This window comes from Vitis vinifera, chromosome 18 (assembly GCF_030704535.1).
Source record: "Vitis vinifera cultivar Pinot Noir 40024 chromosome 18, ASM3070453v1".
Classification (NCBI taxonomy): domain Eukaryota; kingdom Viridiplantae; phylum Streptophyta; class Magnoliopsida; order Vitales; family Vitaceae; genus Vitis; species Vitis vinifera.
Genome location: NC_081822.1, coordinates 34,032,991 through 34,053,756, shown reverse-complemented (window position 1 = coordinate 34,053,756; position 20,766 = coordinate 34,032,991). Strand labels below are relative to the sequence as shown.

Sequence of the window (20,766 nt, the reverse complement as noted above, 5' to 3'; positions counted from 1 at the left end):
GAGAAAGATGAAAAGCATTAGAAGTTTTTAAAGCACCATAGCTATTAGGCAAATCAATCTTGTGGGCATTTTTACCAATCCACTAAATTACCTTAAAGCTTGGATCTATATTAACTATTTACTATAAAGTTTACCGGTTGTATAATGTTGGCTCATAGAGAGAGAGAGGAAAGTATCATTTCAATTTGATAAGGTAAACAAACATATAAAATTTGTACCAATAATTATAAAAAAATTAATAATAAATCATTATAATGAAAATGAATGTGAGTACACATAATCATCATAAAGCATTATAGTTCTTAGACTTTTATTGAAAGATACACATTCTTACCCAAATTCACTCTTCATTCAAAGTCTTCAGTGACTAATCTCTGAATTTAATAATAAATTGAAGACTTGGAGCCAAATCTCCGAACTTAATAATAAATTGAAGACTATGAGCCAAATATGAATTTGAAGATGATAAAAGGCAATACAAATTCAATGACTATTATTGGAATTAGTTTGACGTTTTTGTTGTTGTCCAAGTATGTTTCCGACTTTTAGCTGAGACATATTATTATTTGGCTGCCTTTAATTGTTGTTTTGAGAGTTCTATCCATTGGTTATAAGTGTTATAGCGCTCAGCCAGGGCGAATCCTCTACCCTTGGAATTAAAATGACCACAACCGGCTAAACGATGGATATGGGGGTTTTGTAAGCATGACCAAACGAAAATTTTCATAACATGGCCCGGATCCACGGATGAACTTGAATACTTTTTCAAGGTCATCAGCGGGCTTTTTGATAGCAGTGAGACTATCGCAAATTGGTTTGAAATCCTTCAAGTACTCATCCAAGGACCGAAACCCCTTTTAAGGATCATTAATAGATTCTTCAAATGAACTACTTCCTCCACTATGACTGGGAGAAGATGTTACTCAAGAGAAGTCCAGAGCGGATACGTCATTTCAGCATTGAGATTCAAGCCTAATGTGTCTTATTTCATGGAACCAAGGAGCCATGAAAGAAGTAGACCATCGTTAACAACTCATGATGCATAGAATGTATTATCACTCTTATTTCCTTTGCCATCATCAATTATTGGAGCTGGTTTTTCATCACTTTGGAAACCATGAAATACACCTAGGTTACAGACCAGAGGAATAATGTGGGAATGCCATAGGAGATAATTGGTGGTGCTTGGCTCGACTGAAATCAAACTAGAGCACTAGTGAAATAATTGGATACTAAGTTCAGGCTCTCTCTTTTGATTTGAAATAAAGGAGGATGATGAAGACATGATACATGAGAGATTTTGAGAAAAAGGGTAAGGAAGCATTGTATTTTGTCCTGTTGTGGAAGGGTATAAAATATACACTAGCAATCTCCTAATTACATGATAATTACATAAACGAAAATGGAAAGTATAGAGCTATATATAGCAGATTGAGTGTTGATTCTTACTTTATTTTTTGCACGTGATGTTGAAAATTATAGAGTTGTAGAAGATTCATGTTGATTCTTTCTTGAGTGCACGTGGTGTTGAATTTTGACTACTCTGAATATTTCTGCAGTCAATCTGGAATGGGTCCTTTAGTGTAGGGATTATATTAATGATATTTATTAACTGCTATCGTCATTGTTTTTTATTGTGTACTGGTCGGGTGGGATGGCTTGAGAAACTTTTTGGTCAAAACTATCAATGCATTAGACATACCTAACATAAAAAATCGATTGGGTGTAACCCTTATTTGGGGAAATTGCACATGGGAAAAACAAAAACTAGGTACGTAATAAACAAGGCTGCTAAATATAGCAGCAGCATGGCAGAGCAAGTTCAGAAGGCCCTGAAGCCCAGCTACCAATTGAAAGGCATACAAAGCAGAACCAGAGGATTTATTAGCATTACTAATCTCCAGGCTTATATAGGCACAGGATGGACAAACAATGATGCAATATTATCATTCATCACCTCTCCAACATTGGTGAATATATCTTTACCCCCTCCGTACATGAAATCTCCAGCGCGTGCAAAATTGAGAACACGCGTAAGGAGATGCATTGGAATAGCAGTAGGTCTGAGGCAGCCCTGGTTTACATCTTTCCATGCATTCTCAACTTGCTTGTTAAGCTCTTGGTATGCATGCTGCTCTGAGACACCATGTTGCTTCATGTAACATTCAACACTTGATGCAGCATGTCCTCTCTGTTGCTCAAACTATACAAAAACCAACAGGAGATGTTTACAAAAATGACACTGAAATTCTCACACTAACAACATTCATATTGTCTTTGAGACATGAATGAGTACCTCGTGTGAAGCCATATCATCCATGAGCCTAATAATTGTGGAGGTGGCTTTCATAATCTTAGGGTCATTCCACACCCAATCAAAGACCTCCTTTGTTGCCCTCCTTCCCATCCCAACAAAAGAGATGATAGTGAACAAGGTGACATCAGAGGTTACTAGTGCAACACTCAAGTACTCTTCTACCGTTGGTACATATTCTCTATGGAACCACTTGGACTCATCTGAAAATGGCAGAAGTTCTGAACTGATCACGGAACCATCTCCAAGTTTCTTCCTTAGCAGCGATACATGAAAAATAGGGTGCAAGTGCACACTGTCGGATAGCTTTAGTTTTTATGCGACGACTCCCACTCTCTCCTCGATTAGATATGGTCTATAGTATTTGCTTGCAAGGTTCTGATGAGAGCGTTGAAAGCGGATTGTTGGCGATAAGGCTGTAGTTTGAGGAAAACAAGATCGCTTTCTTGAAATGTAACATCCCGTCAGCCACGATATGTTATTTGCTTCATTCGATTCCTTGTTATCGCTAAGTTTTCCTTGAGATGTTTCAACAATGCATCTCAAGTTGTAAGTCTATGATCAACTTCATCAACAGGCGAAGACCCCATCGAATACAATGGAATAACAAGGAAAGGTCGCCCATAAAGAGCCTGGAATGGGGTCATACCTGTAGAAGAGTGATAAGCAGTATTATACCACAACTCAGCCCAAGGAAGAAATGTACTCCATTGGCGTGGTTGTTGATAGATGAAACAACGCAGATATTGTTCCACACAATGGTTGACAACTTCAGACTGGCCATCCATTTGAGGATGGTAGGCAGAACTCATCTTGAGTTGTGTACACAACATTTTAAAAAATTCCTGCCAGAACTTACTGATGAAAATGGGGTCCCTATCACTGACAATAGACCGCGACATTCCATGTAGTTTCACAATGCCCTCAACAAATTTTTCTACCACCACATTTATTGTAAATGGATGAGATAAGGGCAGAAAATGTGTGTATTTGCTGAGACGGTCAACGATCACCAGAATGGTGTTTTGACCATGGGAGAATGGTGTTTTGAGCAAAAATAAATCTTAACCATAACATATCTAGTTTGATTTGATGTGATTTAGTGTAAGAAATTTGATGTATCATGTTTATGATAGCTAAAAACTGGTAGGCAATGAAAATAAAATAATTTATTCTTGCAGAAGAAAGGACAAAAGACAATAAAATAACAATTATAACACTAGACTTCTTCCTTACTATTTGGTTTTCCTATCTCCTTTTGTTTGTGCTTCCACTTGGGCTTTCCATTCTATTTTATAGAAATCTGAGGAAATTATTCTTATAATTAACGTAGAAAAGTGAGGCATGTTGATGTCGGATAATTGGAAGTAACATGTCTCCCTGATGTCGTCGCCCAATCAATTGAGAGTGAGACTTCCTTCTCCTCTCCTGCAAAAGACACACCCTCCAAAGCTCTAGTTAGATTGACAATTAAAGAGAATACCCCTTCTTGGGAACTCAAGAAGTGGACTATCTTACCACCTCCCCCCCCCCTTTCTTTTTCTTTTTGAGCCATGGGAAGGCTTTTATAGTGTTTGGAGCCTTGTCACATCTATGCTGGGAAGGTCCTTTGACTTTCACAATCATGATGGCTACACAGAGGGTGACAGATCAATCATTATCCTTTAAGCGTCTGATAGGGATCGCTGGTGGGGTGACCTGGTGTCTTTCTTGTCACCTCATTCTACAGGCGGTGTAGTGCAGAGCATAGCAGGTTACCTGAAAGGACATGGGGATGTCCCATCGAGCATGCTTTTGGTGGGAAGAAGAATGATTGTCCGCGGAAGCCGGTCAAGGATCCTGTTTGGAACGCATCATGCATTCTTGGAGGACATGAGGCAGTCGGCCATTGACTATTGGGGTCGGATTGGGTGTTCCTAGCTAATGGCACATGTCCGGACAAAGGCGAAGGGATGTCATTTGTCCAACAGAAGGGTGCCTTGCAAGGTCAAGGCAATCTACCACGTGTCCGCCCAGGGGAGGTCCTTACAATGCCCCCTTTTAACTCGATTGTTTTTTCTAGACAGAAAAGAAGGGTTAAAACGATTTTTCAAATTCTTTTATTGACCGTGCGACACATGGTGCCTGGGAAGGGCATTTATGAAGAGACACCATTCTTGAAATTGCTACCAAGAGACGTGTCACCTCGAGTGAAGCGCGGTTGAGCGCCTTGTCGTTTGGGGTTCCTAGGGATTTCATCGCTAATCTCCACCTCCCCTCCCCCTCCCCCCCGACAGCACTTTTCCCTTCGATTTCACTTTTTGCCTCCCCTTTGTTTTGTTCTAATAATACCCAGGTAGCGATCTTGGGCTTCGCACAACGACACTTTTCTTGGCGATTTCTCGACTGGTTTACTCAGGCGACCGCAATTCAGTTCTTTTCCTTGCCGTAAGCACTCGCCAAGTATGTTCCCATTTCTTCTCTCTGTTGTCTATTTACCGTTTTTCCTTGATTGGAGTGCATGTTTGTGATTGGGGATTGCAGTGATGCTTGGGAGTTTCTATGGGTCAAGAAATGACTTTGCTAGACTTTGTAGAAGAGGGTATGTGACTGCTTCGGGCCGTCATACTCTACTGGTGGTGTGCCTTGATAACCCTTGTTAGGGTTAAGTTTGGTTATTTTTGTGTTTTGAGGCTCTATTGAGTCTATTGTGTATTTGTCTTCCTTTTGTGTGTCTGAAGGTTGCAACAAGTCAGTCCCTGGCTAGGGTTAGAAATCAATGAGTGGAATCAGGTTTCCCGATTTAGGTGGCCACTAGATCAGGCATGCTAGATAGTAGGGTCAGGTGGCTGCTTTCTAACTATCAGCACTGTGCCATGCAGGTTCGGCTCAGCCCACCGCTCCAATATGCCTGCAAAAAAGGACACTACCTCATCCAGTGTGATTGGGTAAGGTGGGAAGGGCGGTCGGACAGTCATGAGTTCCGGACGCCCTGATCCGAGGAAGCCCACTAAGCTTCTCAATGAGTTGGAATTCCACGAACGCTTCTTCATCCCAAATGGCATCTCTATCCAGTTAGTGGAGGGAGATCCAACGTCCACAGAGAAGACTACACACAACTCCATTTTCTTTAGCAAGGAGCAGTTCAACGCGGGGCTCCGTTTCCTCTTCCGTCCCTTTTCAAGTAGTTCTTGCACTATACCCAAATCCCTCCAGCCCATATCCATCCTAATATCGTTTGGGTGTTAATGGAGTGCAACATCCTGAACATGTTCTTCCATCTAGACCTCTTCCTGCTAGAGGTCCTCTTCGTCTACACCATCAAAAAGAGCAAAAAGGACATCTTCAGCATGTTCGCCATATCACGTCACTCCAATTGGTGACGGGCCTTCCTGACTTGAACAAAGAAGAGGCCAAGAGACATTTGAATCTAGCATATTGCAACAACCTTGTGAGCTTTCCAGAAACCATTTGTCGTTTGAAAGCCCTCATATTTCTCTCTTGCTCTGGTTGTTCACAACTAAATAGCTTTCCAGAAATCCTGGAGAATATGGAAAATTCTAAAGAGCTTTCCGTGAATATTTCAGGGTTTTTCTGTTTTAACCATTGTTGAGAGAAACAGATAAGGAATTCAAAACATAGAAATGGAATTGAGATAGATATTCCTTATTTTTGGTTGCTGACAATTTGTGTATATTGTATTTCTGATACTATCATAAAACTTTCAACGTTGTTCATTGGGAGACTTATATTTAACCATGCCACATAGGGAACATGGCATTTGATTGTAGTTGCTAAAGAAACTAGAAGCTTTAACCATTATCTACGAAATGCATATGAATTTGGTTTAGTAAAAGCTTAGCGAAATTTTGCGAAAAATCATTTTCTTTTTCCATAGTTATGATGTTAGTAGAATTTCTATTTATCTTATATTTTTTATTAATAAAAATAATTATAATTGAAGAACTTTGATTGGATATTTTCGCACTTTAATGACTTGGATTCAACAAGTGTTGATTTGAAAAAACTAAAATAAAACTCTTAAAGATATTATTTGTCTTTGAAAAAATATCAAATGGTAACAAACAAAAATGAGAAAAAAGATGTACGAAATAAATAAGAAATAAAAAAATAAAAAAATTGCATTTGCATGTATAATAACAAGTAAAATATAAAAGTCAAGTCGCTTTGGAATAGATAATTTGATAACAAGGAAGACACTTTGGAATAGATGTCAAGTCAACCCATCGTTACTTAATTAAAAAAAAAATTTGAAGAAAATTAGACAAAAGTGTAGAAATGGGAAAACATAAAAATAAAAGAGAAAAATGAAATATCACATGCAATTCAATGAATTAGGAGAGGAGAGGACATCAAATCGGGTCTGTCAAGAGCTATCCAAGGATCAAAGATTTTTATTATTATTTTCTCAGAAAACTTTGCTACCTCCAAGTGGTGTTTAAATGAAGTCGCAAAGATCATCGAGTATACAAAGCTTGAGGAGAATAAGGTTATACCTGATAGAGATATACTATTAACCATGCATAAGCGTGAATTTAATAGTATGTTATTATGATGTCATTCTATAAACAATTATTTCTTTGTATTTAATTGGAGATTTGCATTAGATAAATTAATCTTTCGGCATAATTTAATAATAATTGTGTTAGTATATTTTATATATAACTAACTGGACCAAGTAGAGAATGGATGTTTTGTACTGACTGTTAAAACATATTCTCTAGGACATTAGAAATAAGATTTATGTTTTTAATCATGATTTGATTAATATGATCAAATATAAAATGTCTTGTGTTTTGATTCATTAAAGAGTGAGTTTCATTTATTGGAGCGATAAGACTCGATGAGTTGGACAAAGACGCTTTATGTTTGCGATGTATTAAATAATGATTGAATCCACGTCTCGGTATAGAGATTGATGATGCACTTTAAGTAAGCTTATAAGGTTTCATAGTGTAAACCCTGCAGGTGGATTTTTATCCGACACATGAATTAAGTTAAGCGACAATCTTGAAGATCTATTGTTACTCAAATAAATTGTCAGTAATTTGTTTGATGTAAATAGCATCTGTAATCTTAACGTGGGAAACATAAATTATTATGTAATGGAATTGTAAGATTAATAAGGAGTTCAATTATGAATTTTTGGTGGTATAATTTGTGATTAATTATAATGAGAATATACTGGTTCTGTATGAATTCTTATTATAATTAGTAGCCTTGTTAATTTTATTCTTGCAGTCCCTGTTGTGCCTTAATTGTTTGGACTGTACATGAATTATGTGTTTTAAATAAATGATAGATTAGTTTTTAATTAAATTTTATTTAATTAAAAATAGATAATCTAATTTATTTAAAATGAGCATTTTAAGGGAGAGGTTGCAAAATATACGCTCAAGAGTTTCTAAGAAAGCGGTCTTCTTCCCATCGAAGAGAGGTATATTAGAAACAGAAAAGAGAGTGACAGAACCCTAGCTATTGTTTTTTCTGCCCACTCAGAAATCATAGTCCGGAAATTGATAAGGTAAACAGCAGAAGATTGTAGGAGATTGTGGGCGTTTTCAGCAGAGAAAAAGGTCAGTCTCTTACATATTTTGGCTTGCCTCCATGCTTGTTTCATCATGATTTGTTTCCGCTGCGTAAATCATGGTTTCTATCAATTGGTATCAAAGCAAGGTCTGAAACTTGTTTGGAGGTATTATTCGTACTGTCATTTTTGATTTGTTATGAAAAAAGAGTTATATGCATTGGATTAAAGAGACTCAATTTTGAAAACGCAAGAGATAATGGCTGCAGTTGTTATATGAATATGCATATGTTCATTGATGTTAACACGTAAATTGGGTTTTTTAACATTACCACAATTATTAATATTATATTGCTCTTGGTTTGTTCTTTTTGAATACAACAAAGATTGGCATGATGATGGGTGTTTTATATTATAATATTATATTGCATATAAGGATGTTAATGGCTGCTGTTTTCATCAAATGCTTCAATTATAATATTGTATTGTTGAATGCTTCTAATTACCGCAAATCAAGAGTGATAATGGCTGCAATTTTTTTAAATATAAGTGCAAAAGTTCACTGCTGTTCATCCGAATGTCATGCATAATTTCATTTGTGATTTTGGTGATTTGCCATGCGAGTTTCTGCAATAAGATTGTGCTATTGTAGACTGCGCAAAAGACAATAATTAGAATGCTACATGGCTGAACATTGGTGTTTATTGCTGATTTTTGTAAGGTTATTTTTCTATCGCAAATCAGAACATGCTTACTGCAGTTTTGGTTTTGATAACATGAATGTTTTAGTAAACCAGCAGCTCGTTTATTTCCATTAATTTGTGAGTATTTCAAGAGTTGCTAGTTGTGATTACTTACATTTTCTTTCTCATCGGCGGATGATATGTTTTAATGTAATCACTGTAACTCTTCTAGTATTGTCTATATTTATTTATCTCTCTATCTGAGTAAATTAATTAGGGACATAGACTAGAAGTTATAATTTCACATTTATATTTAAGAGGCATGTTTTCTCCCATCGAGTGGTACATGTTGATCTTATGTTGCTTTTATATGCATATCATATGTTTAGTTTAATTCTCCCATCGAGATTACTGTCCATGGATGTTATGATGCATATATGAATTTTGTTGTCATTATTGTTATTATGCAATCTTGATTTAAATTCAGTTTTTTATTATTATTGAATTTCTGTTATTTTATTTTATGCATAATCTTGTGACAGAAGGACATCTTTCAATCCCTTAGCCAATATCCTAACCCAAAACAAGCTTGAGGGTCCTAACTATGTTGATTGGAAAAGAAACTTGGACATTTTGCTTACTGCAGAAGAATATAAGTTTGTGCTCAGTGAAGTGTGTCCTGAAAAACCCGATGAAGGTGCCACTCAAGATCAAATTAAGGCTCACCAGAAATGGGTTAAAGTTGATGAGATGGCGCGATGTTACATTTTGGCAATTATGTCAAATGTTTTGCAACATCAGCATCAGAAAATGGATACAACTTATGACATCTTAGAAAATCTCAAGGAGATGTTTGGAGACCAAACTAGTGCAGCAAGGCAGAACGCACTAAGGGAGATCCTGACTTCTAAAATGGATGAAGGAACTCAAGTAAGAACTCATGTTTTGAAGATGATGAGTCTTCTGAATGACATGGAGGTTCTAGGTGCTGAAGTTGACAAGGCTACTCAGATTGAGATGGTCTTGAACACTCTGCCTCCCAGTTTTCAGCAGTTTCGTTTGAACTATAACATGAATAAAATGGATTTTACTCTGTCTAAACTGCTGAATGAGCTGGTAGCTGCTAAGACTATTATTAAGCAAGGAGCTGCACCTGTTGTGCTTAACATTGAGCGAGCTTCTTCATCTGTCCAGAAAAAGGGTAAGAAAAAGAAAAATGTTAAGCCGAACAACAATGGTGCTGCTAATGGTGTAAATGGTGTTGTGAAAAAGCCGAAAGGTAAGTGTTTTCACTGCAAGCAACCTGGTCAATGGAAGCTACAATGTCCGACATGGCTAGCCAAGAAAAAGCAAGGTACATCTCCTTTTCATTTACTGGTTGTTGAAACTTGTTTAGCGGTGTTGACTACACACAAATGGTGTGTAGACTCAGGAGCCACTAATCATGTCTGCAATTCATTGCAGGGGTTTCAGGAAACACGCCAGCTAAGTAAAGGGGAAGTGAACATTTTTCTGGGAGAGGGCACTAAAGTTGCAGTTTTAGCTGTAGGAAACATTGCTTTGAATTTTAAGAATAATAGAACATTGATTTTAAAGAATGTCTTGTATGTTCCTTCGATTAGAAGGAATTTGATTTCAATTTCTAGTTTGAGTAAGAACGGATATTCTGTTTGTTTTAATGAATTTTATGATGATTTTGTCATTATTAAATTTAGAGAACAAATGATATGTTCTGGCTCTTTAATTGATGATTTATATATTCTTAAAGTTACACCTGAACTGCAACTTACTAATTCTAAAGTAAATAACTTTGATATTGTTGCTCCATTGAAAAGAAAGTGTCCTATTGAATTGGGTTATACTTATCTTTGGCATTTGAGACTTGGTCATATTAATTTAGATAGAATTTCTCTGTTGGTTAAAGATGGACCTTTGAGTTCATTGAAAGTGGAGGCACTACCAACGTGTGAATCCTGTCTAGAAGGAAAAATGACTAAGAGACCTTTTCCCTTAAAGGGTAATAGAGCCAACGATGTTCTTGAATTAATCCATTCTGATTTGTGTGGTCCAATGAGTGTCCAAGCTAGGGGTGGTTTTGAGTATTTTGTGACATTCACAGATGATTACTCAAGGTATGGATATATTTACTTATTACGTCGTAAGTCTGAATGTTTTGAGAAATTCAAAGCATTCAAGGCAGAAATGGAGAAGCGACATGGAAAATATATCAAAACATTACGGTCTGACCGTGGTGGAGAATACATCTCTAGGGAATTCATTAACTTTTTATCAGAACAAGGGATTACTTCACAGTTATCTGCACCTGGTATGCCACAACAGAATGGTGTAGCAGAAAGAAGAAATAGGACACTTATGGAAATGGTTAGATCAATGATGAGTTATTCAGATTTGCCAATTTCATTCTGGGGACATGCAATTGAGACAGCAGCATACATTCTGAATTTAGTTCCTTCTAAGTCAGTACCTAAGACTCTTACAGAACTGTGGACTGGACGTAAGCCCAGCCTGAAACATGTTCGGATGTGGGGTTGTCCAGCACATGTGTTGAAAGGGAAAACAGATAAGTTGGAAACAAAAACAGAATTATGTTTCTTTATTGGATATCCTAGAGGAACGAAAGGTGGTTTATTTTATAGTCCTAAAGATAAAAAGATCATTGTTAGCACCAATGCACATTATCTTGAGGAAGACTATATTAGAAACCATATTCCCAAAAGCCAATTAGCCTTAAATGAGTTGAGAGGAGACACCATACCAGCTAGAATTTTTCCATCAGAACATGAACCTAAACCATTCATGATCGGAGCTGACATTCCGTTACCTCAACGTAATGGGAGAAATGTTAGTGGACCGGAATTTGAAACTTCTGATATTTCATTGCCTGTTGGTGATGAAGAAAATGTTGAAGCACCAGTACATGTGTCGTTTGAAGAACATATTGATGAAGTACAGGATGTGGTCTCACCAGTCATAGACTTGTCGGCTTTACAGCCACATCAAAATGAAGGTGTGGCTGAACAACCTGTAGTACTTCGTCGTAGTGGGAGAACAAGACGACCATCGGTTCGATATACACTCTTGGGAGAAGCATTTGATAGAATCCCTGAAGAAGTGAATACCGAACCAGTATGTTACGACGATGCACTACAAGATAAAGATGTTGATAAGTGGCTTGTAGCTATGAAATCTGAGATGGAGTCTATGTACTCTAATAAAGTCTGGGAACTTGTACAACCACCTAAAGGGGTGAAACCCATTGGATGTAAGTGGATCTATATGAAAAAGAGAGGTATAGACGGAAAAGTGCAAACTTATAAAGCTAGGCTTGTTGCGAAAGGGTATACTCAGAAAGAAGGGATCGATTATGAGGAAACTTTTTCGCTAGTAGCCATGCTTAAGTCTATTAGAATTCTCTTATCCATTGCAGCTTATTTCGATTATGAAATTTGGCAAATGGATGTCAAGACAGCTTTCTTAAATGGAAGTCTTGATGAATGCATCTATATGAAGCAACCAGAAGGTTTCATAACAAATGGGCAAGAACATTTGCTATGCAAATTGAATAGGTCTATTTATGGCCTTAAACAGGCATCTAGATCTTGGAATACTTGTTTTGACCAGATGATCAAGACTTTTGGTTTTGATCAGTGTCATGATGAGTCTTGCGTGTATAAGAAGTGGAACGGTAAGAAGGTGGTGTTTTTGGTACTATACGTGGATGATATTCTACTTATAGGAAATTGTATAGGTATGTTGACTTCGGTCAAGGACTGGTTGTCTCAGCCTTTTGATATGAAGGACTTGGGAGAAGCTGCTCATATTCTTGGGATCAAGCTTATGCGAAATCGCAAGAAAAGGATGATAGGCTTATCCCAAGCACTTTATATTGATACTATTCTCAATCGTTTCAACATACAGGGTTCAAAGAAGGGTTTTCTTCCTTTTAGACATGGAATCGTTCTATCTAAGGATCAGTCTCCTAAGACTCTTGAAGAGATAGAAAGCATGAAGGCAGTTCCTTATGCTTCTGCAGTAGGAAGTCTCATGTATGCGATGTTGTGTACTAGACCTGATATCTGTTTTGCTGTTGGCATGGTAAGCAGATTTCAGTCTAACCCGGGAAGAGAACATTATACTGCAGTTAAACATATAATCAAGTACTTAAAAAGAACTAGAGATTATATGTTAGTTTTCCAGTCAGAAAATCTTATGCCCATAGGGTATACAGATTCAAATTTTCAATCTGATCAGGACTCTCGGAAATCTACCTTGGGAAATGTTTTTGTCTTAGGAGGTGGAGCCATTAGTTGAGGAGTATCAAGCAAACTTGTGTTGCTGACTCCACCATGGAAGCTAAATATGTGACAGCCTCTGAGGCAGCCAAGGAAGCTGTGTGGCTTAGAAACTTCCTTTTGGATCTAGGTGTGGTTCCTTCGGTTCAATCGCCTATTACACTTTATTGTGATAATAGCGGGGCGGTTGCAAACTCGAAAGAGCCACGGAGCCATAAAAGGGCAAAACACATAGAGCGTAAGTATCACTTGATACAAGACATAGTTCAAAGGGGTGATGTGGTGGTGATGAAGATTGCATCGGAAAACAACCTAGCAGATCCTTTTACAAAGAGCTTATCGTCCACGACTTTTGAAAGACATGTAGAAGGAATGGGGGTTAAAGTAGCAGATGCATGGTTATAAGTCTAAGTGGGAGATTGATAGAGATATACTATTAACCATGCATAAGCGTGAATTTAATAGTATGTTATTATGATGTCATTCTATAAACAATTATTTCTTTGTATTTAATTGGAGATTTGCATTAGATAAATTAATCCTTCGGCATAATTTAATAATAATTGTGTTAGTATATTTTATATATAACTAACTGGACCAAGTAGAGAATGGATGTTTTGTACTGACTGTTAAAACATATTCTCTAGGACATTAGAAATAAGATTTATGTTTTTAATCATGATTTAATTAATATGATCAAATATAAAATGTCTTGTGTTTTGATTCATTAAAGAGTGAGTTTCATTTATTGGAGCGATAAGACTCGATGAGTTGGACAAAGACGCTTTATGTTTGCGATGTATTAAATAATGATTGAATCCACGTCTCGGTATAGAGATTGATGATGCACTTTAAGTAAGCTTATAAGGTTTCATAGTGTAAACCCTGCAGGTGGATTTTTATCCGACACATGAATTAAGTTAAGCGACAATCTTGAAGATCTATTGTTACTCAAATAAATTGTCAGTAATTTGTTTGATGTAAATAGCATCTGTAATCTTAACGTGGGAAACATAAATTATTATGTAATGGAATTGTAAGATTAATAAGGAGTTCAATCATGAATTTTTGGTGGTATAATTTGTGATTAATTATAATGAGAATATACTAGTCCTGTATGAATTCTTATTATAATTAGTAGCCTTGTTAATTTTATTCCTACGGTCCCTGTTGTGCCTTAATTGTTTGGACTATACATGAATTATGTGTTTTAAATAAATGATAGATTAGTTTTTAATTAAATTTTATTTAATTAAAAATAGATAATCTAATTTATTTAAAATGAGCATTTTAAGGGAGAGGTTGCAAAATATACGCTCAAGAGTTTCTAAGAAAGCGGTCTTCTTCCCATCGAAGAGAGGTATATTAGAAACAGAAAAGAGAGTGACAGAACCCTAGCTATTGTTTTTTCTGCCCACTCAGAAATCATAGTCCGGAAATTGATAAGGTAAACAGTAGAAGATTGTAGGAGATTGTGGGCGTTTTCAGCAGAGAAAAAGGTCAGTCTCTTACATATGGTTTTGGCTTGCCTCCATGCTTGTTTCATCATGATTTGTTTCCGCTGCGTAAATCATGGTTTCTATCAATACCGGTGTTCTACCATGTCAAGCCTTCAGATGTAGGACACCAATCGGGAAGTTTTGAAGACGCATTTTTCAACCATGAGAAGGGTGCAGATCAAGAGAAGAAGGAGCTAATAGAGAAGGAGGATTGCCTTGAAGAAAGCAGCTACGCTAACCGGATACCATGTGGATAACCAGTAATAATTCTTCTCTTTGCCTTTGCTTTATTTTTTATTTATTTATTTTTTGTTTCTCTAATTACAAACCTGGGTATATTTCCTATGTAAATTCATTTTTCCTCTAATTTTGGGTGTTATGTGCAGTCGATGTGGGATTGTAGTTAATGCTTGAGAAGGACACATTGAAATGACCTTCTGTTTTTAAATAAATATTATATATTTATATTGTCAATATGTCATAGAATATATTTATATATAACTTACAAATAAATATTATAAATTATATGTGGATAAATTAATATATGTTTTTGTATATATAAATTAATTAAAATAAAATTATTGTAAATAAATAAATTTTAAGTTTCTAATCTTTTGTATAATAACTAGACAAATTTATAAATAAAATTATCAATATTTTAAAATAAAGAACACACATATGTATCATCATTTCTTCTCTATCATTGAATATATCAAAATTAGATAGGTGCATATAAAATATGCTTTCAAATTCTAAATATTATTGCTAAAAATTACAAATTATATCATACATATATCAATTTATTCAACAAAACAACTTCAAAATATCTATTATACTTCTCATATCATTTCTAAGAGTTTTTCTTAATATTTTCAAAAATTTTGATCAATTTTTGTCATACTAATATTTTATGTCAAAATATCCACCGATATTTCCTAATATATCTCAATATATCCGTAAAACCGAGTTATCAATATATTTGTCGAAACCAATATTTTTATCTATGGTTGTAACAACCCATGAATAGAGGAAAATTACTATATATTTTACTATTTGATCAATAAATTAAAAAATGTCGAAATGGTTGCATTTCATTTTGTCTTCACCACCACTTTTACTATTTTATTTTTTTCGTACTTTTTCTACTTCATTTGGTTGTTATTATTATTATTATTATTATTCACTTAAATACATTCAAAATCTAAAGCTTTTAGTGCATAATATAGTAGTCTAGTTTAATGAATACCTCTAGTAAGATATTACTTTAGAGAGAGAAAATGTAAAAGATATCTCTAAACTTTTAACTGCTCTATTATTAGTGTCGTTATGGTACTAAATTTTTTTATAAATCTTCAATAAAAGGTCGCCAAACCATGAAAGTGGCGTACTTCTATCATAGTTTTTGGTGTAGGCTACTCTTGTGGAGCTTGAACTTCATCATTGTCAACATGAACTCCTTCTGAACTGTTCATATATTCAAGAAATAACAAATTGTTGGTCATAAAACTACACTTCTTCAAATTAATATATAATTTATTTTCCTGCAACACTATTAGAACTTCCCTCAAAGGTTGAAAGTGTTCTTACTCATTCTGGTTATAAATCAAAATATAGTCAATATACACAACAACAAATTTCCCAACAAAAGGTTGGGAAATTTTAAACGTTGTTTTCCATTCATCCCTAATCTTATACGAATTTGGTGATAACCGCTTCACAAATCTATTTCTAAAACAATTTTGAACCTTCCAACTAATCCAATATGTCATCTAGGTGCAGAATTGAAAATCGACACTTTACAGTGATCTTATTTATAGCACAATTATCTATGCACATATGCCAACTACCATCTTTGTTTGTAGTAAGCAAGTTTGGGATTGCACATGGGCTCTTGCTTTCGCAAATAAATCATTTTTGTAACAACTCCTCCACCTTCTTTTGGGCTCATTCTGTAATGCGATATGTTAGGCAAGTTTCCTCTTAAGGACTAAACCAATATGATGTTGGATGTCACATCTTGGAGGCAAACCATCAAGTAAATCACTGGCATTGAACTCTTGAAATTCTTCCAACATTGTTTGCAACTAATTAGGCACTTCCACAATTGCTTTCTCTTCAAATTTATTTTATAGCACTTATCTTATTGGTTCTAGTTCATTAGTGGATAATCTTTTTCTTTAATTCCTTATCCAAATTTTACCTAGTCTGTGAATGCGAATACTAATATCTTAACAATAATTCTATCATATTGTGCCATAGACATTTAATCCACACCTCTAAAGAAAGACAAGAGAGGTTAGTTAGAGAAGAAGTTCTACCACTTTAGACTTTTTGAGATCATGGTGTTTGCAAGGAAGTTAATAAAATCTAGAAATAAAGGTACTACTAGGAGTTAAGAGCTTCTAGAAATCATTCATACAAATATATGTAACCCCTTTCCGATTTTAACCTTTAGTGGGAAGAGATATTTTGTAACCTTTATTGATGGTATTTCTCTTTTAGTTATGTGTATTTTATCAGTAAAAAGATAGAGTAATTAGATATGTTTAAAATTTTCAAATGAGTTAGCTCTGAAGACAATTACAATGATACAATTTGATTGTGGTGGTCAATACTACAAAAGATACAATCAAACAAAACATAATATTTTAAAATCATTTTCCTTATATTATCAAGAGTATAGTATGGTTGCTTAATAGGATTATTATGGTAAGGCCAATGTCGGGTACTCCTTAGGAAAATGATGTAGTTGGAAGAAGAAATCACACTCTTATTTATGGTAAGGCCAATGTTGTATAATGCAACCTTACTAGGATTATTATGGATTGAAGCATTAAGAAGTGTTCACATATCCTAAACCAAGTGCCTTGTAAGACAATCTCAAAGACTCCTTTTGAGTTATGAGCAAGTAGAAAACCAAGTCTAAATCATCTAAATGTTTAGGGATGTGCAACACCAAATTATATAACCCAAATGCATGAATATTAGATTCTAGAATAGTGAACTGTTAATTTGTAGGATATTTAGAAAGGTTACAGATTTTATGCCCATTATACAATACCAAGATTGTTGAAACTCTAAACGCTAGGTTCATTAAGGATCGTTATGAGAGTGCGAGTATGGGATCAAGGCACATGGCTATAGATGAAAATAAAACTCCTATTGAAAGTACATTTCCTCAAGATAGTGTTATTAATCTATCAATTACAATGCAAAAAAAATTGATTTAAATCACCAAGGGCTTGAAGAGCAAATACTTCCTACAAATGAAATCCCAATCAAACTAACTATTAACATGTCATTACAGAGATCACAAAAAGAAAGGAAAGTAAGCACCAAAAAAAAAAAGTTCTGCTTTTTGACATGCCAATTTGTAGATAAGGTAAGCTTTTCAATATCTTAATCCTTGCTTGGAAAATGATGAGTTGATTAAATTGATTCTCCATAATTTTTTTTTTTCACAGAAAATTGAACTCTGCATAGTTAATGAAATATTGTACCCGGCCATCTTGTCTTAGTAACCGAAATTTAGGAGGAAAATATCTTTTTCCTAGTAACTTCCAGGAATTTTCTCCATCACGTGATTTTTGAATAACAGAAAAGTTTCAAACTTGATCCATGTGTTTTAAACATGTATTAAAGATACACAAACTAGATCAAACACTCAAACTAAAAATGAAAATCAATCAAACCTGCCTTCGACTTCAAGAATTATACGCAAGAGGAACATATGGTTTGATTGAGAAATGTTACTCCTAAAACCTATGTACGTTTGATTGGCCTTTTAGGTCAAGGTTAAATTATAGCTTAACAGGAACTAGATTCACAATACCTTATGTGAATTGATGTCATCCATGAGCCTCCCAATTACAGTTGATGTCGTGATAATCTTGGGGTCACTGATCACCCAATCAAAGGCCTCCTTTGTTAAGATTTCTCCCATACTCATATACTCTTCTATTGTTGGTTTGTGTCCCTCATGGAAGCATTTACCCTCATAAAAATAAGCTCTAACTTGGTTTTTCATCTGTCAAACATTCAATCAAGTTACATATATAACCCTATGTTACTATACAAAACAAAGTCAAATGCAAAATGCCTTACTGCTTCTATCACATATTGAACCTGATATTGGTTTCCTTCTTTATCCATCTCTTCCTCAATTTCTTTGTACACATGTAAGAGTTCCACATAGCAGAGTTTCACATATTTTGGAAGGTGATCTATGCTTTTAACATCCCACATGAAAATTAAACCAGGCCTATTTAAGTATCACATACAGTACAAATGATGAAGGTTTATAATTTAATTTGCATGTATCAAACCTCTCAATGGCCTTGGTAAAGAGCTTGAGTACTTCAAGTGTGCCATATGTGTCATATATATCATCTACAATGGATGTCATGGCAATTATTTCGGTTAGAATTTGTCTAGCCCAGACATATTGAGGCTCAAATCACACCCCAAGTACCCAGAAGTAGCCTTCCACCAATCTATCTCAGGCAAAAGGTAGCTTTGTGGCGAAGTCTAATTCTTTCCACCACCTAAAATTCATTAGAACAATTAGTTCAGGTCAAAATGAGAAGGTGACTAGGTATATCTGTTAGTGATTTGAAAGCAAAACTAGCAATATTGCATAGCTCCTCCTTGTATATACCACCTTGATTGAAATCTAACTTGGCTAGCTTTAGTAGAGTTCTGTCATGCAAAGTTTCATCCTGGTAGATAGATATATAACCTTGCCTCTAGCCTCTCTAAACCTTTTCTAATGGGCTGCTTCAAGGCATGAGCAACTTGTTCTGCAAGAAGATATTCTAAATGTTCTACCATGGACCTTAGATGGGTGGTGGTGAAAGCAAGTGCTTCATCCTGTATGTTTTTCTCCATGAACTCTGATATGCATGTGCAGCCTCATGCAAGCCTAGCATTTCTAGTACATCGCTGATCAAAGCTTTCTTGAAGTTACCCTTTTCATCCTTGAACTTGTTGAATGTACCTACATAAATATCATAATTTGAACATAAGATTGGAATTATGAGAAGGATACACTTTAGCTTAGACATGATAGTTCCTTGGTCTCTTACCACATGAAATATTGTACCCATCTTGTTTTAGTAACCAAAATTTAAGAGCAACATTAAAGAGGTCACCTTCAATATCATCATCATCAAGATAGCTATCTTTAATATGTTGTAGCACTTCTTCTATCTCTCTTTCAAAGTGGTATGCCACCCCAAGACGTTGCACTGCATCCATGAATTTCAGTTGTTGGGAAGTGTTTACCAGCTGCATTCATTAGCTTCCTTCGAATTTCCTCTTTTAGATCTTCAACCTGCTTCTCTTTGCAGGCCCGTGTTTCCTGTGGCAACCAAGTAATTTTACTAGCCAACACAATAAGTCAAAAAACTTTTGAATAGGTATTTATAAGCCACATAAGATTAACACATATTTTCATTCAATTACCTCGTCTTCTGGAGTGTAGGACATGAACTGGTCACCCCAAATGTTAGGGTGAAAATTGGCCACTGGCTGATTTTCAGTTTAGAAAATTTGGGGCACAATGTATGAAAAAAATTCGGTTGAATTTTGGGGCACAATGTATGAAAAAAACTCCAAACCAAACAGTGATTTTCATTTGTTGAAAAGAAAGTGAAATTCGGTTGAATTTTGGGGCACAATGTATGAAAGGTATTGATGACGGGAAAATGATAGGATTTTCTAGAGTCTCTTGGATAAATTCACACAAAAGTCCAAATGAGCCATTATTCTTAGGATCTTTTTCTTTCATTTTCCATTTTTTAATTTTTTAATTTTTTAAAATTTTGAGTCTCTTATCATTTCGTACATATTATTTACTAAAATTACAATAGTTTAGTTAATTAAGGCATTTGAATGCACTAAAATTGCTATAAATAAATAGCAAAGGGAGTATATGCATGGTACTTTCAAATAACATTCTCCACACTTTTCCTGAAAGAAGACAACACAACAAACAAAATAAAATGGCTTTGAAAGGTCAAAAAGTCTCTAGTGTAATGAGGTGGCCTAGGCTTCCTTTGCAATGAAATTAATGATTTCATTTTCCACGTTGGCTTTATCCACCTCTGTCCCTTTTCCAAAAATGACATGTCCTGACATTTTCCCCCAATCACTTGTTATCTTTTTCTCATGGTTCTAATACCACTGTTTAAAAAGAGATAATTGATTGAGAATTTTTTTTAAAAATAAATTGTCTTTCACTACTCTTGGTCACCAATAACATTAATCTTTAATTTATAAAACAAAAATTACTAACAACAAAAATATTAAAATTTTGTAGTACTCTTAATTAATTAAAGATACACAGACTAGATCAAACACTCAAACTAAAATAATCTAATTTAATTTTTGAAAGCTTTTCAAATTAAAAGCTTCCTTTTTAAAAAAAGGG

At 35.1% G+C, this 20,766-nt stretch overlaps 1 pseudogene; it reads right to left on the bottom strand.

Annotated features, from left to right (window-relative positions):
* Positions 1 to 1,906: 1,906 nt before the first annotated feature.
* LOC100248324 (valencene synthase-like) lies at positions 1,907 to 19,877 on the bottom strand (annotated as a pseudogene).
* Positions 19,878 to 20,766: the final 889 nt, after the last annotated feature.